This window comes from Stenella coeruleoalba (genome assembly GCF_951394435.1).
Source record: "Stenella coeruleoalba genome assembly, chromosome: 20".
NCBI classification, from domain to species: Eukaryota; Metazoa; Chordata; class Mammalia; order Artiodactyla; family Delphinidae; genus Stenella; species Stenella coeruleoalba.
The window spans coordinates 24,998,404-25,019,640 of NC_137166.1; the positions used below are offsets into that span (position 1 = coordinate 24,998,404).

The 21,237-nt window shown below is 39.5% G+C and overlaps 1 protein-coding gene and 1 long non-coding RNA gene across 7 annotated transcripts in view; one reads left to right on the forward strand and one right to left on the reverse strand.

Annotated features, from left to right (window-relative positions):
- The window catches only part of LOC307179401, an 83,402-nt gene extending 64,152 nt beyond the window's left edge, over positions 1-19,250 (forward strand). The window contains exon 3 of the long non-coding RNA XR_013825378.1: positions 18,013-19,250. This is a non-coding gene — a long non-coding RNA (uncharacterized lncRNA). The remainder of the gene's footprint in view (positions 1-18,012) is intronic.
- A 336-nt stretch (positions 19,251-19,586) lies between these two features.
- The window catches only part of LOC307178258 (uncharacterized protein), a 1,492,981-nt gene continuing 1,491,330 nt past the window's right edge, over positions 19,587-21,237 (reverse strand). For all 6 annotated transcript variants that reach the window (XR_013825157.1, XR_013825158.1, XR_013825159.1 and 3 more), the window contains one exon: positions 19,587-19,671. The gene's annotated coding sequence lies outside the window, so the exon portion shown is untranslated. The remainder of the gene's footprint in view (positions 19,672-21,237) is intronic.

The window sequence follows — 21,237 nt, forward strand, 5'->3', positions numbered from 1 at the left end:
TCTTGGTTTATGTAAATAGTGCTGCTGTAAATATTGAGGTACACACATTTTTTGATTGAGTTGTTTGGTTTTTTGATATTGAGCTGCATGAGCTGCTTGTATATTTTGGAAATGAATCCCTTGTCAGTCGTTTCACTTGCAAATATTTTCTCCCATTCTGTGGGTTGTCTTTTCAGCTTGTTTATGGTCTCCTTTGCTGTGCAAAACTTTTAAGTTTGATTAGGTTCCATCTGTTTATTTTTGCTTTTATTTCTATTGCCTTGGGTGACTGACCTAAGAAAACATTACTATGATTTATGTCAGAATGTTTTGCCTATGTCTTCTTCTAGGAGTTTTGTGGTGTCCTGTCTTATATTTAAGGTTAAGCCATTTTGAGTTTTTTGTTTGTTTTTAATGTGTGTGTGGTGTGAGGGAGTGTTATAACTTCATTGCCTTATATGCGGCTGTCCAGCTTTCCCAACATCACTTGTTGAAGTGACTGTCTTTTCTCCATTGTATATTCTTGCCTCCTTTGTTGAAGATTAACTGACTTTAGGCGTGTGCCTTTATTTCTGGGCTCTCTATTCAGTTTCATTGATCCATATGTCTGTTTTTGTGCCAATACCACACTATTGATTACTGCAGTTTGCAGTATTGTCTGAAGTCTGGGAGGGTTGTGCCTTCACCTTTGTTCTTTTTCCTCAGGGTTGCTTTGGCTATTCTAGGTCTTTTATGGTTCCATATAAATTTTAGGATTATTTGTTCTAGTTCTGTGAAAAAGGTCATTGATAATTTGATAAGGATGCATTAAATATGTAAATTGCTTGGGTAGTATTGCTATTTTAACAATATTAATTCTTCCAGTCCAAAAGCGTAGGATATCTTTCAATTTCTTTGAATCATCTTCAGTTTCCTTTATCACTGTTTTATAGTTCTCATCATACAAGCCTTTCACCTCCTTGGTTAGATTTATTCCTAGTTTTTTTTTTTTTTAATGCAATTTTAAAAGACTTTTTTTCCTTTACTTTTTCTTTCTGATATTTAATTGTAGTGTAAGGAAATAAACAGATTTCTGTATCTTTATCTTGTACCCTGCTACCTTACTGAAATCTTTTATGAGTTCTAGTAGTTTTTGTGTGGAGTCGTTAGGGTTTTCTATATATAGTATCATGTCATCTGCATATAATGACAATTTTACCTCTTCTTTTCCAGTTTGGGTACGTTTTATTTCTTTTTCTTGTTTGCCTGCTGTGGCTAGGACTTCCAGTAGTGTATTGAAAAGAAGTGGTGTGAGTGGTGTCCTTGTTTTGTTCCAGATTTCAGCAAAAAGGCTTTCAGCTTTTCACCATTAAGTATTGTGTTGGTTGTGGGCTTGATAATAAATAGCTTTTATTATATTGAGATATGTTCCCTCTATACCCACTTTGGTGTTTTTATTATGAATGGATGTTGACTTTTATCAAATGCTTTTTCTGCTCATCTATTGAAATGATCATGTGGTTTTTGTCTTTTGTTGATGTGGTGTATCATATTGATTTGCATATGTTGAACCATCCTTCTGAACTTGGGATGAATCCCACTTGGTCATGGTGTATGATCTTTTTTATGTGTTGTTGGATTTGGTTTGCTAATATTTTGTTGAGAATTTTCGCATCTGTATTCATCAGGGATATTGGCCTGTAATTTTCTTTTTTGGTGGTATCTTTGTCTGGTTTTGGTATCAGTGTGATGGTGGCTTCATAGAATGTCTTTGGCAGTGGTCCCTCCTCTTTGATCTTTTGGAAGATTTTGAGAAGGATACTTTCTTCTTTGTATGTTGGTTAGAATTCCCCAGTGAAGCCATCCAATCCTGGGCTTCTGTTTGCAGGGAGTTTTTTTGTTTGTTTGTTTACAGATTATATTTCAGTTCTAGCAGTCAGTCTGTTCAAATTATCTATTTCTTTTAGATTCAGTTTCGGTGGGCTGTATGTTTCCAGAAACTTGTCTATTTCCTCTAGGTTTCCAATTTGCTGGCATATAATTGTTCATAGCATTCTCTTATGTTTTTCTTTTCTTTTTGTATTTCTGTAGTATTGGCTCTTATTTCTCCTCTTTGATTTCTTATTTTGTTTATTTGGGTCCTCGCTCTTTTCTTCTTGGTGAACCTGGCCAGAGGTTTCTTTGTTTTGTTTACCCTTTCAAAGAACCAGCTCTTGGTTTTATTTATTTTCTTTTGTATTTTTAAAAATCCCTATTTTATTTCCCATCTGATCTTTATTATTTCCTTCCTTCTGTTGACTTTAGGTTTTATTTTTTGTTCTTTTTCTAATTCTTTTAAGTGGTGGGTTAGGTTGTTTATTTGAGATTTTTCTTGTTTTTTGAGGCAGGCCTGTATAGCTATGAACTGTCCTCTTAAGACTGTTTTTTGCTGTATCCCACAGATTTTGTACGGTTGTGTTTTCATTGTTATTTCTCTCAAGGTATCTTTTAATTTCCTCTTTGATTACATTGTTTACCATATTTTTTTGTTTTTTTTTTTGTTTTAGTAGTATGATTTTTAGTCTCTATGTAATCATTTTTCCTTGTTTCTCTTTCTGCGGTTGATTTTGAGTTTCATGCCATCGTGGTCAGAAAAGATGCTTGAAATAATGTTTATCCTCTTAAATTGGTTGAGGTTTGTTTTTTGTCTTAGTATGTGGTCTATCCTAGAGAATGTTCCATGTGCACTTAAAAAGAATGCGTGTATATACTTTTTTGGATGCAGTGTCCTGAAAATATCAATTTAAGTCCAACTGTTGTGTCATTTAGGATCTCTGTTGCCTTATTCTTTTCTGTCTGAAAGATCTGTCCATTGATGTAAGTGGGGTGTTGAAGTCTCCTACTATTACTTTATTCCTGTCAACTTCTCCCCTATGTTAGTATTTTATGTATTTTTGTGCTCTTATATTGGGTGCATATATGTTAACAAGTGTAATATCCTCTTCTTGTATTGATCCTTGTGTCATTATACACTGTCCTTTTTCTTTATGGTTTTTGTTTTCAAGTCTATTTTTTCTGATGAGTATTGCTACCCCCACTTTTTTGTCATTTCCACTTGCATGAAATATCTTTTTCTATCCACTCACTTTAAATCTATGTGTGTCCTTCGCCCATAAGTGGGTCTTTTGTAGGCAGCATGTTGTAGGCTTTTGTTTTTTTGGCCAATCTGCAGCTCTGTCTTTTGATTGGGGCACTTAGTCCATTGACATTTAAGGTAACTATTGATAGACACATATTTATTATCATTTTAAACCTTGTTTTCCAGTTGATTTTATATTTCTTCTTTGTTTTTATTTTTCCTTTTGTGGTTTGATGGTTTTTTGTATTATGCTTGAGTTCTCTCTTTTTTGTACGACTCTATTGTATGTTTTTAGATTTGTGGTTACCCTGTTTTTCAAGTATGTAAACCTATTACTATATCTACTTGCTTTAGACTGGTAGTCATAAAGCCTCAAACACATTCTTTAAAAAAAAACTACATTTTCTTATGCCTCTGTCCCACATTTTATGATTTTCATGTCCTCTTTTACATTTTGATGTTTAGCCTTTTCTGTACAGTGTAGTTATCACTTTCACACAAAAAATATTTTCTTAATCTACATACTGGCTTATTTAAGTGTTTTGTTTTCCAACTGTGATTTTCCTATAGATTATTGATTCTTTTCTATTTAGAGAACACCTTTCAGTATTTCTTTTAGGATAGGTTTAGTATTGCTGTATTCTTTTACTTTTTGTTTGAGAAATTCTTTCTGTCTCCTATTTTAAATGATAATCTTGCTGCGTAGAATATCCTAGGTTGCAGGTTTTTCCTTTTAAGGCCTTTGAATATAGTTTGCTACTCCCTTCTGGCCTGCAATGTTTCTGTAGAGAAATCAGCTGATAGCCCTTTGGGGTTTCACTTGTAATTAACTCTTTGCTTTTTGTTTTGTTTTTTTGTTTTCGTGCTGGCTTTATGATCCTCTCTTTAACATTTGCCATTTTAATTATAATATGTCTTGGTGTAGGTCTGTTTGGGTTCATCTTGTTTGGGACCCTCCCTGATTCCCATACCTGGATATCTGTTTCCTTCTTTAGGTTTGGGATGTTTTCAGCCATAATTGCATCAAATACATTTTTTTTTTGTTTTTTTGTGGTATGCGGGCCTCTCACTGTTGTGGCCTCTTCCGTTGAGGAGCACAGGCTCCAGACTCACAGGCTCAGCAGCCATGGCTCACGGGCCTAGCTGCTCTGCGGCATGTGGGATCTTCCCAGACCAGGGCACGAACCCGTGTCCCCTGTATCGGCAGGTGGACTCTCAACCACTGCGCCACCAGGGAAGCTCTCAAATACATTTCTGATCCCCTTTTCTCTTTATGCTTCTTCTGGGATCCCTATTATGTGTAGATAGGCTCACTTTATATTATACCATAGATCTTGTATATTGCTTTCACTTTCTTTCATCTCTCTGTCTGCTATTCTTTTTTTTTTTTAACATCTTTATTGGAGTATAATTGCTTTATAATGGTGTGTTAGTTTCTGCTTTACAACAGAATGAATCAGTTATATATATACATATGTTCCCATATCTCTTTGCTCTTGTGTCTCCCTCCCTACCACACTCCCTATCCCACCCCTCCAGGCGGTCACAAAGCACGGAGCTGATCCCCCTGTGCTATGCGGCTGCTTCCCACTAGCTATCTACCTTACGTTTGGTAGTGTATATATGTCCATGCCTCTCTCTCGCTTTGTCACAGCTTACCCTTCCCCCTCCCCATATCCTCAAGTCCATTCTCTAGAAGGATACAGGTCTTTATTCCTGTCTTACCCCTAGGTTCTTCATGACATTTTTTTTTCTTAAACTCCATATATATGTGTTAGCATACAGTATTTGTCTCTCTCTTTCTGAGTTACTTCACTCTGTATGACAGACTCTAGGTCTATCCACCTCATTACAAATAGCTCAATTTCATTTCTTTTTATGGCTGAGTAATATTCCATTGTATATATGTGCCACATCTTCTTTATCCATTCATCCGATGATGGACACTTAGGTTGTTTCCATCCCTGGGCTATTGTAAATAGAGCTGCAATGAACATTTTGGTACATGACACTTTTTGAATTATGGTTTTCTCAGTAGTGGGATTGCTGGGTCATATGGTAGTTCTATTTGTAGTATTTTAAGGATCCTCCATACTATTCTCCACAGTGGCTGTATCAATTTACATTCCCACCAACAGTGCAAGAGGGTTCCCTTTTCTCCACACCCTCTCCAATATTTATTGTTTCTAGATTTTTTGATGATGGCCATTCTGACTGGTGTGAGATGATATCTCATTGTAGTTTTGATTTGCATTTCTCTAATGATTAGTGATGTTGAGTATTCTTTCATCTGATTGTTGGCAGTCTGTATATCTTCTTCGGAGAAATGTCTATTTAGGTCTTCTGCCCATTTTTGGATTGGGTTGTTTGTTTTTTTGTTACTAAGCTGCATGAGCTTCTTGTAAATTTTGGAGATTAATCCTTTGTCAGCTGCTTCATTTGCAAATGTTTTCTCCCATTCTGAGGGTTGTCTTTTGGTCTTGTTTATGGTTTCTTTTGCTGTGAAAAAGTTTTCAAGTTTCATTAGGTCCCATTTGTTTATTTTTGTTTTTATTTCCATTTCTGTAGGAGGTGGATCAAAAAGGATCTTGCTGTGATTTATGTCATAGAGTGTCCTGCCTATATTTTCCTCTAAGAGTTTGATAGTTTCTGGCCTTACATTTAGGTCTTTAATCCATTTTGAGCTTATTTTTGTGTATGGTGTTAGGGAGTAATTTAATCTCATACTTTTACATGTACCTGTCCAGTTTTCCCAGCACCACTTATTGAAGAGGCTATCCTTTCTCCACTGTACATTCCTGCCTCCTTTAACAAAGATAAGGTGACCGTATGTGCGTGGGTTTATCTCTGGGCTTTCTATCCTGTTCCATTGATCTATCTTTCAGTTTCTGTGGCAGTACCATACTGTCTTGATTACTGTAGCTTTGCAGTATAGTCTGAAGTCAGGGAGCCTGATTCCTCGAGCTCCATTTTTCGTTCTCAAGATTGCTTTGGCTATTCGGGGTCTTTTGTGTTTCCATACAAATTATGAAACTTTTTTGTTCTAGTTCTGTGAAAAATGCCATTGGTAGTTTGATAGGGATTGCATTGAATCTGAAGATTGCTTTGGGTGGTAGAGTCATTTTCACAATGTTGATTCTTCCAATCAAAGAACATGGTATATCTCTCCATCCATTTGTATCATCTTTAATTTCTTTCATCAGTGTCTTATAATTTACTGCATACAGGTCTTTTGTCTCCTTAGGTAGGTTTATTCCTAGATATTTTATTCTTTTTGTTGCAGTGGTAAATGGGAGTGTTTTCTTAATTTCACTTTCAGATTTTTCATCATTAGTGTATAGGAATACAAGAGATTTCTGTGCATTAATTTTCTATCCCTGATACTTTACCAAATTCGTTGATTACCTCTAGTAGTTTTCTGGTAGCATCTTTAGGATTCTGTATGCATAGTATCATGTCATCTTCAAACAGTGACAGCTTTACTTCTTCTTTTCTGATTTGGATTCCTTTTATTTCCTTTTCTTCTCTGATTGCTGTGGCTAAATCTTCCAAAACTATGTTGAATAAGACTGGTGAGAGTGGGCAGCCTTGTCTTGTTTCTGATCTTAGTGGAAATGCTTTCAGGTTTTCACCATTGAGGATGATGTTGGCTGTGGGTTTGTCATATATGGCCTTTATTATGTTGAGGAAAGTTCCCTCTGTGCCTACTTTCTGCAGGATTTTCATCATAAATGGGTGTTGAATTTTGTCAAAAGCTTTCTCTGCATCTATTGAGATGATCATACGGTTTTTCTCCTTCAATTTGTTAATATGGTGTATCACATTGATTGATTTGCGTATATTGAAGAATCCTTGCATTCCTGGAATGAACCCCACTTGATCATGGTATATGATGCTTTTAATGTGCTGTTGGATTCTGTTTGCTAGTATTTTGTTGAGGATTTTTGCATCTATGTTCATCAGTGATATTGGCCTGTTTTTTTCTTTCTTTGTGACATCCTTGTCTGGTTTTGGTATAGAGGTGATGGTGGCCTCGTAGAATGAGTTTGGGAGTGTTCCTCCCTCTGCTATATTTTGGAAGAGTTTGAGAAGGTTGGTGTTAGCTCTTCTCTAAAGGTTGATAGAATTTGCCTGTGAAGCCATCTGGTCCTGGGCTTTTGTTTGTTAGAAGATTTTTAATCACAGTTTCAATTTCGGTGCTTGTGATTGGTCTGTTCATATTTTCTATTTCTTCCTGGTTCAGTCTTGGCAGGTTGTGCATTTCTAAGAAATTGTCCATTTCTCCCAGGTTGTCCATTTTATTGGCATAGAGTTGCTTGTAGTAATCTCTCATGATCTTTTTTATTTCTGCAGTGTCAGTTGTTACTTCTCCTTTTTCATTTCTAATTCTATTCGAGTCTTCTCCCTTTTTTTCTTGATGAGTCTGGCTAATGGTTTATCTATTTTGTTTATCTTCTCAAAGAACCAGCTTTTAGTTTTATTGATCTTTGCTATTGTTTCCTTCATTTCTTTTTCATTTATTTCTGTTTTGATGTTTATGATTTCTTCTGCTAACTTTGGGGTTTTTTTGTTTCTTCTTTCTCTAATTGCTTTAGGTGCAAGGTTAGGTTGTTTATTTGAGATGTTTCTTGCTTCTTGAGGTAGGATTGTATTGCTATAAACTTCCCTTTTAGAACTGCTTGTGCTGCATCCCATATATTTTGGGTCGTCGTGTCTCCATTGTCATTTGTTTCTAGGTATTTTTTGATTTCCTCTTTGATTTCTTCAGTGATCACTTGGTTATTAAGTAGTGTATTGTTTAGCCTCCATGTGTTTGTATTTTTTACAGATCGTTTCCTGTAATTGTTATCTAGTCTCATAGCGTTGTGGTCAGAAAAGATACTTGATACGATTTCAATTTTCTTAAATTTACCAAGGCTTGATTTGTGACCCAAGATATGATCTATCCTGGAGAATGTTCCATGAGCACTGGAGAAAAATGTGTATTCTGTTGTTTTTGGATGGAATGTTCTAAAAATACCAATTAAGTCCATCTTGTATAATGTATCATTTCAAGCTTGTGTTTCCTTATTTATTTTCATTTTGGATGATCTGTCTATTGGTGAAAGTGGGGTGTTAGTGTCCCCTATTATGAATGTGTTACTGTCGATTTCCCCTTTTATGGCTGTTAGCATTTGCCTTATGTATTGAGGTGCTCCTATGTTGGGTGCATAAATATTTACAATCGTTATATCTTCTTCTTGGATCGATCCCTTGATCATTATGTAGTGTCCTTTGTCTCTTCTAATAGTCTTTATTTTTAAGTCTATTTTGTCTGATATGAGAATTGGTACTCCAGCTTTCTTTTGGTTTCCATTTGCATGAAGTATCTTTTGCCATCCCCTTACTTTCAGTCGTATGTGTCTCTAGGTCTGAAATGGGTCTCTTGTAGACAGCTATTATATGGGTCTTGTTTTTGTATCCATTCAGCCAGTCTGTGTCTTTTGGTGGGAGCATTTAGTCCATTTACATTTAAGGTAATTATCGATATGTATGTTCCTATTCCCAGTTTTTAAATTGTTTTGGGTTTGTTATTGTAGGTCTTTTCCTTCTCTTGTGTTTCTTGCCTAAAGAAGTTCCTTTAGCATTTGTTGTAGAGCTGGTTTGGTGGTGCTGAACTCTCTCAGTTTTTGCTTGTCTGTAAAGGTTTTAATTTCTTCATCAAATCTGAATGAGATCCTTGCTGGGTAGAGTAATCTTGGTTGCAGGTTTTTCTCCTTCATCACTTGAAATATGTCCTGCCAGTCCCTTCTGGCTTGCAGAGTTTCTGCTGAAAGATCAGGTGTTAACCTTATGGGGAATCCCTTGTGTGTTATTTGTTGTTTTTCCCTGGCTGCTTTAATATGTTTTCTTTATATTTAATATTTGACAGTTTGATTAATATGTGTCTTGGCATATTTCTCCTTTGATTTATCCTGTATGGGACTTTCTGTGCTTCCTGGACTTGATTAACTATTTCCTTTCCCATATTAGGGAAGTGTTCAACTATAATCTCTTCAAATATTTTCTCAGTCCCTTTCTTTTTCTCTTCTTCTTCTGGAACCCCTATAATTCGAATGTTGGTGCGTTTAATGCTGTCCCAGATGTCTGTGAGACTGTCCTCAGTTCTTTTCATTCTTTTTTTTCTTCCAGGTCACTTATCCGTTCTTCTGCCTCAGTTATTCTGCTATTGATCCCATCTAGAGTATTTTTCATTTCATTTATTGTGTTGTTCATCGTTTGTTTCATCTTCAGTTCTTCTAGTTCCTTGTTAAATGTTTCTTGCATTTTGTCTATTCTATTTCCAAGATTTTGGATCATCTGTACTATCATTATTCTGAATTTTTATTCAGGTAGACTGCCTATTTGCTCTTCACTTGTTAGGTCTGGTGGGTTTTTATCTTGCTCCTTCATCTGCTGTGTGTTTTTCTGTCTTCTCATTTTGCATATCTTACTGTGTTTGGGGTCTCCTTTTTGCAGGCTACAGGTTCATAGTTCCCGTTGTTTTTGGTCTGTCCCCAGGTGGCTAAGGTTGGTTCAGTGGGTTGTGTAGGCTTCCTGGTGGAGGAGACTAGTGCCTGTGTTCTGGTGGATGAGGCTGGATCTTGTCTTTCTGGTGGGCAGGTCCACGTCTGGTGGTGTGTTTTGGGGTGTCTGTGGCGTTATTATGATTTTAGGCAGCCTCTCTGCATTTAATGGGTAGGGTTGTGTTCCTGTCTTGCTAGTTGTTCGGCATAGGATGTCCAGCACTGTAGCTTGCTGGTCGTTGAGTGAAGCTGGGTGCTCGTGTTGAGATGGAGATATCTGGGAGATTTTTGCCATTTGATATTATGTGGAGTTGGGATGTCTCTTGTGGACCAGTGTCCTGAAGTTGGCTCTCCCACCTCAGAGGCACAGCTCTGACTCCTGGCTGCAGCACCAAGAGCCTTTTATCCACACGGCTCAGAATAAAAGGGAAAAGAAGTAGAAAGAAAGAATTAGTGGAAAAAGAAAGGAAGGAAGGAAGGAAGGAAGAAAGAAGGGAGGGAGCAAGGAAAGAAGGAGGAAGAAGGTATGGAAGAAAAAAAGAAAGAAGATAAAGTAAAAATAAAGTAAGATAAAATATAATAGTTATTAAAATAAAAAAATAATTATTGAGGAAAAAAAACGGATGGATAGAACCATAGGACAAATGGTGGAAGCAAAGCTATACAGACAAAATGTCACACAGAAGCATACACATACACACTCACAAAAAGAGGAAAATTGGTAAAAATCATAAATCTTGCTCTCAAAGTCCATCTCCTCAGTTTGGGATGATTCGTTGTCTATTCAGGTATTCCACAGATGCAGGGTACATCAAGTTGATTGTGGAGCTTTAATCCGCTGTTTCTGAGGCTGCTGGGAGAGATTTCCCTGTCTCTTCTTTGTTCTCACAGCTCCCAGGGGCTCAGCTTTGGATTTGGCCCCACCTCTGCTTGTAGGTCGCCGGAGGGCGTCTGTTCTTCGCTCAGACAGGATGGGGTTAAAGGAGCACCTGTTTCGGGGGCTCTGGCGCACTCAGGCCAGGGAGAGGGAGGGGTACAGAGTGCGGGGCGAGCCTGTGGCCGCAGAGGCCAGCATGACGTTGCACCAACCTGAGCACGCCGTGCGTTCTTCCGGGCGAGTTGTCCTTGGATCACGGGATCCTGGCAGTGGCTGCACAGGCTCCCCAGAAGGGGGGTGTTAATAGTGACCTGTGCTCGCACACAGGCTTCATGGTGGTGGCAGCAACAGCCTTAGCGTCTTATGCCTGTCTCTGGGGTCTGCGCTTTTAGCCGCGGCTCGCGCCCGTCTCTGGAGCTCCTTTAAGCAGTGTTCTTAATCCTCTCTCCTCGCGCACCAGGAAACAAAGAGGGAAGAAAAAGTCTCTTGCCTCTTCGGCAGGTCCAGACTTTTCCCCAGACTCCCTCCCAGCCAGCCGTGACACACTAACCCCCTGCAGGCTGAGTTCACGTGGTCAACCCTAGTCCTCTCCCTGGGATCTGACCAAAGCCTGAGCCTCAGCTCCCAGCCCCACCCGCCGCGGCGGGGGAGCAGACAAGCCTCTCGGGCTGGTGAGTGCCATTCAGCACCGATCCCTTGTGCGGGAATCTCTCCGCTTTGCCCCCCGCACCCCTGTTGCTATGCTCTCCTCTGCGGCTCCGAAGCTTCCTCCTCTGCCACCCGCAGTCTCTGCCCACAAAGGGGCTTCCTAGTGTGTGGAAACCTTTCCTCCTTCACAGCTCCCTCCCACTGGTGCAGGTCCCGTCCCTATCCTTTTGTCTCTGTTTATTCTTTTTTCTTTTGCCCTCCCCAGGTACGTGGGGGTGTTTTCTTGTCTTTTGGGAGGTCTGAGGTCTTCTGCCAGCGTTCAGTAGGTGTTCTGTAGGAGCTGTTCCACGTGTAGATGTATTTCTGGTGTATCTGTGGGGAGGAAGGTGATCTCCACGTCTTACTCTTCCGCCATCTTCCCGGAAGCCCCCTGTCTGCTGTTCTGATTCGGTGATTTCCATTCTTCTATCTTCCAGATCATTTATTCATTCTTCTGTATTATTTATTTTGCTATTTATTGCTTTTAGCTCAGCTTTCATCTCGGCAAATGAATTTTCTAATTTTAATTGGCTCCTCTTTATAATTCCTAGTTCCTTGTTACAGTGATCTGCATTTCTATCCATAGTCTTTCTTAATTCCTTCAGTATTTTTATTACCTCCTTTTTCAATTTGGGACCTAGTAGACAGGAGAGGTCTTTCATTGTTTGTTCTTTAAGGGGATTTCTGTTGGTGTTTTAATTGGGAGTGGTTCCTCTGCTTCTTCATTTTATTTTTTTACATCTTTATTGGAGTATAATTGCTTTACAATGGTGTGTTAGTTTCAGCTTTATAACAAAGTGAATCAGTTATACATATACATATGTTCCCATATCTCTTCCCTCTGGCATCTCCCTCCCTCCCACCCTCCCTATCCCACCCCTCTAGGTGGTCACAAAGAACCGAGCTGATCTCCCTGTGCCATGCGGCTGCTTCCCACTAGCTATCTGTTTTACTCTTGGTAGTGTATATATGTCCATGCCACTCTCTCGCTCCATCACAGCTTACCCTTTCCCCTCCCCATATCCTCAAATCCATTCTCTAGTAGGTCTGTGTCTTTATTCCTGTCTTACCCCTAGGTTCTTCATGACATTTTATTTTCTCTTAAAGTCCATATATATGTGTTAGCATACAGTATTTGTTTTTCTCTTTCTGACTTACTTCACTCTGTATGACAGACTCTAGGTCCATCCACCTCATTACATATAGCTCAGTTTTGTTTCTTTTTATGGCTGAGTAATATTCCATTGTATATATGTGCCACATCTTCTTTATTCATTCATCAAATGATGGACACTTAGGTTGTTTCCATCTCTGGGCTATTTTAAATAGAGCTGCAATTTCTCTGACTCTGAATTTTTGAGAAACTGTTATCTACTGTGGTCTTGAAGGGCTGTTGTATGTGGGAATGTCCCTATGTAGCCTGTGTGAGTCATTTTTTGTGTGAGGGCTGTTTTTAGTATGGATCACATTTTTCCTCAATGTGTGCTGGCTATTATCCCTTTGATAGGGGGTGTGGTTGGTGTTGTGGTGACCAGAGCCTGCACTAGATGTTGAGCAGCACTTCTTCTTTGTTCTGTGGCTGTCACAACCCTGTTGGGGGCAGGGTCTACTCTCCAGTTTTTGCAGTAGAAGCCTTCAGATCTGTTTCTGAGCTGTGGTGTGGTGTAAGCAGGACTGGACCTCTCCCACTGAGAGAGGAGCCACTGACTATTCCTCTCCAGATGCTGTCCACCAGTTAGTGCTTTCTGTGGTGTCATCTGGCACCCATTGTGTGGGCTCACAAACTACACTGTTGTTGGCACTGCCCTGTGCCCTGCCTCAGCCATGGTGGATGAGGCAATGGGCCTGGGTGTCCCTTAGATGCTGTACTCACAAAGCCACTAGCACAGATACACCAAAGTCAGGCACCGGAACCCACCATAGTCATGCATATTTGCACACTTGGACCTACCATGGGAGCTATGGAATCAGCCCAGACTCAGGACATGCCTCCTGGTGCATGTACCCACCAAGCCTGCAGCTGCTGACTCTGGACCTGCCCCAGCCACAGGAGCACTAGTAATCTGCTCAGATGTGCCGCAGGCACTGAGCTCACAAAGTGGATTAAATCCACCAAAGTCACAAAGCCACTGAACAGGGCTCAGATTTCAGCCTGGCTTCTGTGGTTGCACAGTCCATGGGGATTTGCTTGGATTTCAGCCCTGCTTCCGTGTATGCGCAACAGCTGGCTGTTGTCTGTAGTGGCAGATTGGCACCCACTGTGAGCATGGGGAAAATGAGGCTGCTATGGTGGGGCCCCACCTCTTCCATCACACAGGTGTTAACAATGTGGCTTCTATGGTGGACTGGGGCTCTGTCCTATGTACACCCCCAATTGTGGCCTGGGCCATACTCCAGCACCTTCAGGCTGTCTGTGCACAATCAGCCCCAGTCCTCTACCCAACTCCATCCACTGAAGCCTGAGTTTCAGCACCCAGCCCCCCTATACAAGCAGACACGCATCTCAGGCTGGGGAGTACAGCGAGGTGGCTAGGACCATCTATCCTGGTGTCTCTTTGTTATGCCTGCTGCAAGCTGGCTGCTGCACTCACCTCCAAGCTTCTGAAGCTACCTTTCTGTCCTGGCTGATCCCCAGCTGATCAAGGCAGTTCCCAGGGTGAGGGAACATTTCCTCTTTCACAGCTACCTCACAGGGGCACAGGTCCCTTACCAATTCCTTTTTTCTTTCTTCCTACCCAGTTACATGTTAATCATCTTTCTTGCAGTTTTGGTTGTATGAGATCTTCTGCCAGTGTTCAGTAGGTATCCTGTGAGAATTGTTCCACATGTAGATGTGTTTTTGTTGTATTTGTGGGAGGAGGTGAACTCCATGACCTTCTGTTCCACCATCTTAATCCACAACATCCAACTCAATGAATTCTGTTGATCTAGATTCATAATGTTTTATGAATAAAATGGAATTAAACTTAGGCTTTTTTCCCTATGTGTCTGAACCACAGTTTCTATTCTTGGTCTTCTCTACTCCTACTCAATTCAGGTCTCTTTCTCTCTCTCTCCCTCTCTCTCTTTTTTATTTCTGAATAACATTCTTAATATATAGCAATTTACCATAGAGTATGGAAGTGAATTATATATGAAAGACCAGAAACAATATATCAGTGGAATATTTTGCACTAAGTGACTGAGGCACTGTGTCTTCCTTAGGCATATAGGAGGGTTGAGCTCCTTGCCTTGTGTTTTATGTCTGAAAATGCTCTCCTAGTATCTTTGATCACACACTATTTTGGCCTCCTGAATGCTACTGTTCACTTCGCCTTCTTCTGGTTTCATTCATTGTAAAGACCTTGCAATTGACCCATCCCAACAAAGACTACAAATACCAAATCAGAAACTAACAACTTGTGTTTCCACATGTAAAAGGAGAGAGTAGTACTGGAATTTCTAAAACATTTTTAGAAATTATATGATCAATTGTTGATGTTAGGAAATCAAGGCACTGCCCAGAAAGGTTTGGATTTATGGTTACTAAACCAAGTCCACCTAGAATATACAGTTTTTATATAACATCCTTACTAAGGACAGAGACAAACCAAAACATAAAAAGGAGAGTCCATGAAAGGTAACAGCTGGTTGTAATCTTCGTGAGGGCTGGGCTCTTCCTGTTTCTTACCACAGTATATCTAGTGCCTGGCAGCTCCTAGCGTGGAGGAGAAACTCAATAAATATTTGTTAAAGAGAAAAGCAATAGGGACAGGTCATAGCCACAGACACAGTCACAAACTTAAGCCTATGGAGGAGAGAAGAACAGATACACATGACTTCTCAGGACACAGGCAGCAAAGCTCCAGACTGCTGCTGCCTTGCCCATGATACCTATGATGTATGTTGTCATGTAGAACACAAACTTTCTAGGAATCCTCTTTTTTGGGATTTTTTTTTTTTTTTTTACTGAACCACTACCCAATGTACAAGTTAGTCCAAACAGAAGATTCTGTCAGTTCTCCAGGCAAATATTCTTAGGAGTGGTAGCACAAATAAACGTTTCTTCTAACTATCCAGAAGTTATCATCTTATCAGAAAGATCTCACACATTTCTACTGAGACTTAGTCCCAACCTCCTTTGTGTAGTTACTATTTATTACAAACTTCTTATATGACAGGAACAACTCTTAAAATCTTAATATGATAATTAATAGAACCCTCTTAACAAATTGTAATGTGCCTGTTATTACTAGTCTCTCACCTGTAAACTGGAAAAGAGGCTTAGAAAAGTTTAATTGAATATCTTCTATAGGCCACTCATTATTGTAAAGGATGCTAAAACAAAAATGAATGATACATGGTCTCACCACTCAAGGCATTTCTATTTTATTGGGGTAGATGGATATATACATAAATATAAATACTATAATTAGGAAAGTGCTGTACTTGCATGCTCATGGCATAGTGATTAACACAAATACTTTTGATTTCATGTTGCTCTGGTCCCACACTTTGTTCCGTCATTAAATATCTGTTTGGGGGAATTTTTAAACTGTTCTTTGCCCTATTTCCTCATACAGTTAATTAAGGTGATATTTGTATTTATCTCCAGGAGTTATCATGAGAAATTAATGTAAACGATGCATGTAAATGGCTAGCCCATATTAATTGCTTAATAATTAAATGATAATTATGATTACTACCAATAAGTTTATTATTGTGAAAATAATGATGAAAATAATAAATTGTTTACAAATGAATTAGAGCAGCTGTCATGAGGAAGATGCATTTGAGATGACTATTTAAGGATGCGTAGGTTGTCTCAAAATGTAGCAGAAGATACTTAATCCTGACAGTTGGAACAGCATGTGCAATGATTATCGGAGTAAAATTGAATTTCCTATAAAACGTTGACCTCCAAGTCAGAAACATGGACATATCCTCTTCCTGTTGACCACAACAAGACCAGTATCCCTCAGCAGAAGATGAATTATACAGTCTGGATCATTGATCATGCTGAGATTCGTTGTCAGCTTGACTTTTAAGATTTGCCAGGTATTAGGGGAGCTTATTTATAGAAAGCAGATGGCTTTCTGTCATTTAATTCACTGAAATTTACTTAGTATGAGGAAGGGAGAAACCAAGCTGTCTCCATGATAAAAGCTTTCTAAATACATTAACTCATTGAGTGGACTGCAGAGGGACAAATAGAACATTGCTTTTAAAATGAATTAGGCTTCTTTTATGTTTTCAAAGAGATAAGACCAAAGTCCTCAGCGGTGAATGATAACATGAGTAGAAGAAATTTCAGAATTTGCTTTATCAAATGCTGAATTCTCTCTCTTCCATAGTGCCGCCTTCCTTAGGAGGTGCCCTCACTGCCTCCCTAGAATAGATAAAGTTCAAAACCCTGTTGCCTGATTTCAAACCGCAGACCCATTCCACTCCAGTTCTCAGATCTCTGCCTTGTTTGTCTTTTTATTTTTTGTATACAATCAAAACTCCAATTGGCTGTCTTCTGTTCTGGTATTACAAAGTACCTTTTGCTTTCTTTTGCAGTAACACACATTCTGCATCATTTTGAAAGTGGCCCCTAGTTATTCATACAACTGTTGTTTTTATTCAAAATTTTACTGTGACATATTTACCAAGATGTGTGTATTCTCTCTGTCCGGTTGATCTCTGTCTCCTTTCTGCCTTCCCTTCCTCTTTTCCTCCTAACTATCCAAAATCCAGTGAGCACTATTGAAGAGCAACAGGAAGTGTGAACTTTGGAGCCAATAGTTTTTTGTCCTAACTATTGTCCTACAATAGTTTTTTGTAGTTTTTATTATAACTAACTTATGAATCTTACAAAAATGTATGTTTCTCTCCAATTATCTAATCTGTAAATAATTCTATATACCTCATGGAACTGTTTTAAGTAATTTTAAAAAAGGGTAGTACATGCAAACAGTGGCTGGAAATATAAACTTATTACTATTATTACCACTATTAGGTACCAGGGATACAAAGACAGAAAACCCATGGTATCTTCCCTGAAGGAGCTCACTATGTAGGTTTAGAAGAACTTAGAGTATCATTACTTTAGGATAAAAGATATGTTTGAGTATGTAGACAGATAATGAAGAGTGAGATATTATGTTTTAATTCTTTTTTTTTTTTTTCGGTATGCGGGCCTCTCACTGTTGTGGCCTCTCCTGTTGCGGAGCACAGGCTCCGGACACGCAGGCTCAGAGGCCATGGCTCATGGGCCCAGCCGCTCCGCGGCATGTGAGATCTTCCCAGACCGGGGCACGAACCTGTGTCCCCCGCATTGGCAGGCGGACTCTCAACCACTGTGCCACCAGGGAAGCCCTGTTTTAATAAACAACTTTTGAGCACTTCTGTTTGCAAGGGAAGGCGATTGTGTCTTAATCTACATGCATTTGAGATGGCCTGGAGCTGCTTGTTTGGAAGCGTGCACTGAACTGTGAGACAGCACAAAAGATCACATTGATCACATCAATGATCTTTGGCAGGGACACAGGATGAAAGAGTAGAATTGCCTCATGAGTTGGCCTGTGATTAATAACATAAGGAAAATTAAGATGCCTCGCAGTTGGTCACCTTCAGAACCTTACAGTACGTCACCAGAAGAAAGAATAAGTCTCTCATAGATAAGGCAAGACTTCTTGGAGGAAGATCTTGGAAATGCCCAGTCACTTTGTCCAAGCAAAAGTCACTCATGATGGGCAACACTCACTATTTGTCCCAGGGTTCCCCACAAGAATTGGCCAAGATTTTGCCAAGAGCGAATCACATTTAATCTCTCCCTTGTTCAATCCTCTTCCTTCCTTTTACAGGTTTTGATTTGTAGTATACATCTTTCACACCAGTCTCCATCTCAGCATCTGCTTCTGGAGAAACCAACCTGTGACAGTGGAATTTAAATATGAGAAGATATGGTCATTCATTTGATACAGAGTAAACGTTTCTAAGTACACTTCTGCATGTGTTGCAAAGATATTTCATACTTATAACAAGCATGGTTGTGGTGGTCTTCATCGCTAAAAGAATGGCAGAGCAGACATACGTGCTTCAGGTCATCGTTTTCAAATTCGAAGAGGCCAAGGTCAGTCTAAAAGAAGTAGCCTACACATGCTCATAGACTTAATGTTAAGGTGGGTCTACTCTTCCCAAAATCTGTCTTCTGTTGCCTTGCTCCAAAAGGCCCTCTAACAACAATACTGATGATGGATGCACAGCATTGTGAATGTACTAAAGGCCACTGAATTATGCAGTTTAAAAATGACTTAAGGTAAACTTTATGTTTATACCGGAATTTAAAAATGCTAATGTAGCTGGAAGAACTCAAGCCTTAACATGGAGAAAAAGCCAAAAAGAGATCATTTTGAAGTTGGTTTAGAATAGAAATTGGCCACAGCCTTGCTGGGTAGGGGAACTGGGCATGAAAAAATAGGAAAGAAGAAAGAAGTGTGATGACAGAGCAGTGGTTCTCCACCTGTCCTTCACTCTAGGAATTCTAGCTCTTTGGATGAACGTAAGAATCACCCTGGAGGATCTGGAGGGGGGAAAAAAGAAAAAAACCTGTCCTCCAGGCTGTGTCCTCAAAGCAACTAAATCAGAATCTCTGAGAGTAGGTCCCAGGCATCAGGTCTTTTAGGTGCCCAGGTGATCCATTGTGTACTCAAGCTTGAAAAACTATTTTATTTCCATACCATTTACTAGTGAATGCATTTTCATCTTAGTGTGTCCTGTTATATACGGTATTCTGTATTGGGAGGTGATGTGAGAGTAACATCAAAATCTTTCATCCCCCAAATTCTGACGTTGCCCTCTTGTTACCCTAACCCTAGAAGGGAGGAGGAAAGGAGAAACCTTCCATGGATGAGAAATGCCCCAGTAGGGGAGTGAAAATGTTATCAGTGTCCAGCTTTGCCAGCAACGACCTATGGCTAAAACCCTGAAACGTATATATCTGCTTCTCTTAACACTTCACCTATTTTTACCAGAAATACTATGGAGCCCTTAAGCTGTTTTTCTTCCTTTCAGTCTTTATTCGTCCACACCTTTATCTAAATACCAGTCACAATAATTACTTCAAAATGCAATTCTGTTTGTCATTCTCCTGCTCAGACTCTTCAGTGGCACCTTTTTTAGCCTCTATAATAAGTGGCTACGAGACCTTGGATGATCTCCACCTGCCCATCTCTGTAGCCTCATCTTTTCATCTTTGAGAACATCCATGTGACTTTCTCCTCCAGTCTCACTGTACCTCTCATTTCTTGTAACACCTCTCCTGTTCCCTCCCATCCTCTCCTCTTCCTTCTGTATCTCTACATCCCTGTCTCTGTCTCTCACATCTCAAGAACTTGACCTGTGCTATTGAATTTGATTAGAATGTTCTTGCCTTTTCGTTGTCTGGTGATCCCCACTCCTCTTTCAGGTCTTGGATTAAACATCATTCCTCAGGGAAGCCTCCTGACATGCGGTATCATCCACTGCAATAAACAAACAAGGCAGTGGGCGTGGTTCAGATATGTTCATAGCAAGGTAAGATATTTTTTTCTTCCTCACTGGCCCTCGAGTTTTAAGACAGTATAGTAATGTCTCTTCTATTCAACACTTTATAACTAGGGCTTAATATTATGTTTGATGCTTTGAAAAACATGTTTCTTCTTAATGATGGAGTGATAGACTGATCTTAGTTTCTGAAGCAAAATAACTCAAAAGGAATAGTGATTTCATAGCACCCTAAGTTGTTGTGCCTTTTCTTCCCAGAACAATTTCTCTGCATTCTCAAATTAGATGGCAAAATATCTTGACGGTGCCTGAAGTCTGAGATTAGTCACAAGAGGATTAGATCTTTAACCAACATGATGATAGCCCAGGGGGTAGATGATTATAGCCTAGCATATCACAAGAGGACTTGGGGGAGTGAACACAGATTTGGCATTCCATGATTTGCTGAAGCAACGGGAATGCCTCCTCGTCAATCTTGATAAAGGCAGATTATAAGAAATAAGAGTAAGGACCATTTAACCCAGTATGTACCACATGTATACCTCCATTTTCTCTAGAGCCTGAGAATATAGTTGAAAGATGATCAGAGAAATTAACTGATCCAGAATACGGTAATATATCATTGTCTGACACCAAGTATCAGCATCTCAGCATCTTTACATGACACCATTTTTCCCTTTATTTGCTCCTGCAGATACAATGAACTGAATCCTCACTTTTCCTAGACTCTTAGATTTACACTTTTAAAGCAATTTTAGCTAGTGCCTAAAGGCCAATAAGCTGAACTATATGGAGAAATCCACCAATTACGTAAAATTACACAACCTTCAGAGTCTTAAAGAAGTAATAAACTGAGCAAAAGAGGAAGTGAATGTCATCATCCCAAGTTCTGCTCCTGAAATCTGTCCAGTCTTTATAGGTTTCCCCAAAGCATAGTCGTCCACATCTCACTAACCTCCAGGTCAGTGCATGAGTGCGCTTTCAGATATCTCAGACGCCTACCCAAAAAAAGATAAAAGACATAGAACCCAAATTCAATTACTATTATTGTAGGTGCAGGTGAGCTCTCTCTGTTGCAGTTGCATTCAGGGGGTCAGAAAATTACAACCCACAGACCACATCTGCAGGCAGCCAGCTTCCGTAAATAAAATTTTATTGTAATATTATACTCATGGCATTTGTTTATGTATTGTCCACAGCTACATTCAATGCAAAGGCCAAGTCGCAGGGCTGACAAAGACACCATAACGCAAAGCCTAAAACCAACTGGCTCTTTGCAGAAAATGCTTGCTGACCCCTGCACATGTATCAGGTCCTGTTACATCACCAGTTGGCCTCAGAAATAGGGGATTAAGGTCAGGGTGTCTACTTCCTGAGGCCAGTATTGCAGAAGGAATAGTAGAGGTAGTAATAAATAGGCAAGAGATCCCAAAATAGCATTGAATTTCCAGGTAGAAGACTTGAAAATGTTGGCATCCTCTTCAGAGTTAGTAGTTAAAAAACAATATTTCAATTTGAAGAAGGGAATTTCAATCAGATTGACT